Here is a 6,322-nt window from a genome sequence, read left to right as displayed (position 1 = left end):
CCCCCCCCCCCCCCAAAAAAAACGGAAAAACGTGTTTTCCTGCAAAAAACTGAAAAGTGTTTTCGCGCCAAAAACTGAAAACGCGTTTCCCGCCAAAAGCACAAAAACTTCCCGCCAAAAACGTAAAACACGTTTTCCCGCCAAAAAAATAGAAAAACAAGTTTTCCCGCCAAAAAAACGTAAAAACGCGTTTTCCTGCCAAAAAACGTAAAAACGCGTTTTCCTGCCAAAAACCCGAAAACCCGTTTTTCCGCCAAAAAATCGAAAAAACGTTTTCCCGCCAATAACGTAAAACGCGTTTTCCCGCCAAAAACGGAAAACGTGTTTTACCGCCAAAGACGGAAAAACGTGTTTTTTCGTTAAATTTGCAAGATCAAATATCTGCTAAAATTGAAAAAAAATTATTTCCCTCTAAACTATTTTTATATTTTAAATAATTAAGAAAAAATAATTGTGAAACAAAAATAAAATATGATTAAATCAAAACAATGGTATTTTAGTAATTTGCTTACTAAACTCATTTGGATGGAAATGAAAATAAAGAAACAAACATAAATTCATTTAGATAATTCATCTAGTTGAACCATCTAAATATACAAACAAACAATGTCATAAAATATGGATAGATCATCTAGATGGATCATATAAATGGATCATCTGCATGGAGATGACAGATGGTGAAACAAACAGCCCCTAAACCTACTCTCCCTGATATCGTCGAAGTTGTGCTGTCCATCAATGGAAGTGGGGATATTTATAGTCGAAGCTTATCTCGGTTACTTTGAGGTTGTGATGAGGTCAATTATTGGTTACTTTGAGGTTGTGATGAGGTCAATTAAATGTTGCAAAGTAGGAAAAGTGGGTTAGTTATGTAGAAGCTGGGATTAAAATGGTTATCAATGCAGATGTGAGATGTTACGCAGATGTGATCGTTGTCTTTGATCTGTGCAAAATTTTGTCGGCTGAGTTTACAAAAAGCAAACGAAGAAGACGCTAAACCTCATGGGCCTAAACCTATACCTACTAAAAACTCAAGCCCAAACCGAAAACAAATACAAAATTTTAGTAAAAAGATAATCTAAGTCCAAACCAAAAACAAAGCCCAAATACCCTTCAACAAATAATACCATGACAAGTGTTATATTTCCCCCATATGGGAGAAAAAATGTCTACTTTATTGTATAAGACTTTGCTAGGATAATAGTATTTCGATTTCTTTCTTGTTTTCTATCATTTTTATTTTCTTTCTTTTTCCACTTTTTATTTACTCTATTTTACTTTAATGGTATATTGGTATCCAATCAAACAAAATGAAGTATGTATAGTTTTGTTTGTTTAATTTATAGTGTATATAAGATATTAATCATTAAATTTTATGGGAATCAAATGTAATTATTGACTATCATCAAAGGTGTTGCCTTAGAACAACTTTATTGGAAGAGTTCTCAAAAAGAAAGTCCTAAAAAAATATAATAGATTAGTTTTTGTGTAATTTGATTTTTTTTTTGTCTACAGTTTCATTTCATAAACTCAAACCAGAGTACTTGAAGAACAAAGTTTGGAGACACCACCCATTGCAAAAGCAACAACAACTAAACAGAAGGTTGTGCATAGATTATAACAACATGATAACGGAATGACGAGAGGGACAAGGTTCCTAACGATAAAGGAACCTGTAATCTCAATCAAAACCAACCCCGTGCGCAGGGCAAAGAAGAGGACAATCGAGTCCGCTAGAATCTGAAGACTTGAAAATCCAGATGAAAATGTTGAGTGAGGAGCTTTCTGCAGCGTTACAGCTTCGGTGCTTTGAGTAGAACTCACTATCCATGTTCCATTAGCCGACCAAGTCGGGAAGTTCTCAACATACCCGATTGGATAGGACACAACAACAAACAGAGGCGACCAAACACCTCTTCCAAAAGATTGATTGCTGTGAGGCGAGCCACCATGGCCAGATATTCAAACCTGAAACAATAGGATACATAGCCACAAAGACAGAAGTCCAGATAACATCCTCATTTTGAGGTAAAGAGAGCTTAAACTTGAAGATCGAAGAGCTTATAACATCCTCAATACGAGGTAAAGAACCATTCAGAAACAGCATAATCTCTTGTTTGCAAGGAAACAAGGATCTCCTACTAAGATAATTAAATTCTTCTCGGAGGCAATGATCGAACAAGAATGACTCACTCCAGTAGGATATGAACACCATACCTTGCGAAAGCATGAAGCAAGGGGAGATGGGTCCAACAACATGTGACCAAGGTTTCAAATGAAGGATATGCTTTGACTGAGAACTGCACATAGCAGTAGAGAGCTGCACTCCAAAAGGTTGCACTGAGGTAATAAAAACCGCGTACAAAAAACCCACCACCGCCAAAATTTCAACATTCGAAGTCCATTCCTCGAGAACTTGAAGTGACGAGTAAATTTGCAGTCAGCTGTTAGTAACCCCAAAAACCTTGCAACAGAGATCTCAATAACTCCCGCCTCTTGTTGATAGTAAGGCACCTTCCGTAAGGATGACTTAAAGGAAACATGTTCCCCACAAGAAACCAAGTTTCTCGGCTTTGACACCGGATGGAGTAAGGAGACCCGTCTAGTGGTGAGAGAGCTGGAGAGATCGGCTTCAGCCAGTAAAGGATGCATCAACAGAGGCTGAACAAATAGCACACTTGCATCTATGAGAATCGGTGGAGGGTGGGGGGGACCTGGAGGGACAGGATGATCCACCAGAAGCATCACGTCCAGGTCGGGATCTGGTGGTTCAGGCGGCAGGGGAAGAAAAACAGATGAAACAGCTTCAGGAGACTCCATTGACAGAGAAGGGGAAAAGCTTCGGGAAGGAATGAGAGGCGACGACATCAGCGGAGGAGAGGCTCGTGGTTAAGAGACGGAGGAGCAAGTAGAAACCTCAGAGATGAGGTGGGAACTGTAATCGACAGTATAAACCAGCAATGAGTAATAGGAAAAAAGTTTCGGTCAAAATCACCCCGTGAAGATATTTAGATCCAAGATCTAACACAGAGAAAGCACCCCACACGAAAACTGACACCGTGAATCAGTAGCCCTCAACATCAGGATTCTAAAAACAAAAGAAAATTCTGGTCGGAAAGTTTGAGACGGTGGTTGCCGGCATAGAGTCGCGGTGGAGAGATGGCTGAGCTGCGGAGGAAACTAAAGCCAGGGAAGAGTCACGGGAGTCCTGGGAAGCGCGCCAGGAAGCATTTTCTCTCACAAATTTAGTTTTTCGCTACACTTGCTTATGTAATTTGATTTTATAATTAATTTTAATTCTAAATAAAAAGTAGACTACTTAAAAGATGACACTGTATTTGTAGGTTCTTATAAACTCTCACGTAAAAGAACTCCTCCAAATAATCTTTGTTACTTTTAATACCAGGGGCATAGCCTCCGCGCAAGCGCGGAACCGTATACGTTTTTGGTGTGTTGTGTAGTTTTGTAGACGAGACTTTGTTGTTTGTTTTTTTTTTAACTTTTGTTTTTTTGTGTTGTCTATAATGGTGATGAATGGAATATTAGAAGTCGCACAGTTTAATTAGGTTGATATAAAAATGACAGGTGCATTCATATGTGTTGATATTTTCATATCTTATCTTCGTAATGATTTGATCGACCATTACTGTTATTAGAGCTTCCATGTTCAAAAACTGAGGTTTATGGGGTTGGTTAATGTTTACTTATGTAGCTGTTAGTATATAAATCAAATAGTGTAAAGAAAAAGATATAAAATTCATATTTAAAAATTTATATGAACAATAAATTTAATTATTTTTCTTATTTTACCCAAAATTAATTTCAAAAATTTAGAATTGTAGTAAATTTTTATTTTTATAATTAATAACTAAAAATTTATAAAATTATATAGCTTCAAAATTATTTATTTTTAGAGTTTTTAATGAAATTTGTTAAAAATAATTTGTGGTAGACCAAAAAAATCTGAAATAGGTCGACAAAAAATAGAAATTGGTATAGTTTTACGGCTTTTTGCAAGATTGACTCAAAACTCAAAGTCAAACCTAAAACTAACCCATGCTTTTCTTGGATTTTTCTTTTGTCCTATTCACCCCACAAGTTCATATAATTCAAGAAAATGCCATCAAATTTTTTTTCTTTCCGAAAATGACATTTTTACTCTCTCACCCTCATCATCTTCAAGTAATTACAAGATTGCCATTGTCATCAATACCTCAACCACCACGAACAACCAATTTGAAGCTCTTAATGCACATAAAATCGATTTACACTCTCTCTTTCTCACTTGTTATGAACTAAAAACAACATTTTTTTCACTTTGCCTCCAAATTCATCCAAAAAATTCAAGCTTTTGATTCAAATTTTTTTTATGGTTGATAGAGCCATTCAAGCATACAATTCTTGGTGGGTTACTTTCCTTTGAGACTCTGGGTGGTTGGGGAAGACTCTTTGTGCTAAGGAAGTCATCTCACTAGTTTAAGGTATGAAATTGGAATTTTTTCCAGATCTGTTCGTGTAGAAGACTTACCCGTAAGTAGTCTGACTGTAGAAGACTTACTGGTAAGTCTTCTGGTCAAACGGACGACTTACATGTAAGTCGTCATCTTTGTTTGTTAAAAAAATCTAGAGAATACCCTAGACGACTTACCGATAAGTCGTCTAGGATAACGGGTTAGTTTTGCATTTGACAGAATTGTGTCAGATATTTGATTTTTCCTGGATGCCTTACCAGTAAGTCGTCTCCGGGAAAACAAAAATTTCAATATTTTATAAGCTACTTACTTGAAAGTCGTCCACGATAAGCAAAGTCGTCCAGATTTATTTCCTAGATTATGGTCAAACCTTGCTTATCTCGGACGACTTTCTCGTACGTCGTCTACCTAGACGACTTTCAAGTAAGTCGTCTGGGTAAAGTTAAATATTTAAGTTTCTTTTTCGAATTGCAAACTAACCTGAGAAGACTTACAAATAAGTCGTCTAGCTTTAGTAAAATATTGAAATTTTTGTTTTCCTGGAGACGACTTACTGGTAAGTCGTCCAGGAAAAGTTAAATATCTGACACAATTCGGTCAAATGCAAAACTAACTCGTTTATCCTAGACGTCTAGAGTTTTTTTTTTAACAAACAAAGCTAGACGACTTACTTGTAAGTCGTCCTATTTAAAATTCAATTGCAAAAATGATCTGTTTAGACAACTTACTGGTAAGTCTTCCAGACGACTTACTGGTATGTCGTCTGCATCAATGTTTAGTAAACTTTTCTTTTCTCTATGTTTACTAATGTGTTTTATTTTGGATTTTTGTAGATGATGCGTCAGTTACATGCAGCGTATGGAGAATGGTTGTTGAAAGATTGCCGTTGGGATTTTGTGGTCGATAATGTCAAAGAAGCGAGAATCATTTTTTTGGGGGAAGGTTCGACACATGCTGAACTTCTTGCAATGGCTCAAGAAGATTATAACCTGGACATGAGCAAAGAATCTGTGGAGATAACCTACTCATTACCAGCAGAAATGATGCAGGCTCCAGACACCCCTCCTATTCATGTTACAAGTGATAGACAAGTTCGAAACTTGCTCGAGATAACCAAAACGCATGGAGTACGACTTTATGTATCAAGCCGTAGCAAGGTGGAAACGGTTTCAGAGTTCAGGGAAGAAGATGATGAAGCTGATGAATGTTTTGAAGATGATGATGATGATTTGGAGGATGATGGGGAGGAGGATGATGGGGAGGAGGACGATGGGGAGGAGGATGCTGGTATCTCTATTGCTGCTGAAGCGGAAGAGAATGGTGAGGATTACAGTATTTATGGAAAGGTTGAAGATGAGGATGAGGAAGATGATGATATGTGTTTTGAAGATATCAAAAAGATTGAAGGAGGAAGATCGAATGGTAATAGTATCTATGTCAACCAGAGTTTTGTCAGCAAGGATGCACTGCTTTCAGAGCTGCGGTTGACAGCAGTGAGATTTAGGCTCTCCTTCAGAACATATAAGTCAACGAAAACTCTCCTTGTGACAACATGTCCGGTTAGTGGTTGTCAATGGAAGGTCAGAGCGAGTGTGAAATATGGGACAAACACGTTTTGGGTAACAAACTATGTGGAAAAACATACATGCTCAGTGGGAGACCGACTCGCTCAGCGGAGACACTGTAGTACGAAGTATGTTGGTAGGCTTTTCATTGATCGTGTTGGAATCATTGATGGGTTGAATCCGCAGTATATCGCTGATGCAATGACGAACATTTTTGGTATGACGCTTGATTACACCACTTCATACAGAGCACTTTTATATGCACAAACATTGGTGAGAGGATCA

The 6,322-nt window shown here is 37.4% G+C and overlaps 1 long non-coding RNA gene across 1 annotated transcript; it reads right to left on the bottom strand.

The window, feature by feature from the left end:
- Positions 1-1,527: 1,527 nt before the first annotated feature.
- On the bottom strand, positions 1,528-3,318 carry LOC106312935. The gene is made up of 2 exons (XR_001264269.1): positions 2,218-3,318; positions 1,528-1,968 (listed from the first exon to the last, which is right to left on the bottom strand). It is a non-coding gene; the product is annotated as an uncharacterized LOC106312935 (long non-coding RNA).
- Positions 3,319-6,322: the final 3,004 nt, after the last annotated feature.

This window comes from Brassica oleracea, chromosome C9 (assembly GCF_000695525.1).
Source record: "Brassica oleracea var. oleracea cultivar TO1000 chromosome C9, BOL, whole genome shotgun sequence".
Lineage (NCBI taxonomy): Eukaryota > Viridiplantae > Streptophyta > Magnoliopsida > Brassicales > Brassicaceae > Brassica > Brassica oleracea.
Note: the sequence above shows the minus strand (reverse complement) of the source record. Positions and strands in the feature narration are given on the sequence as shown.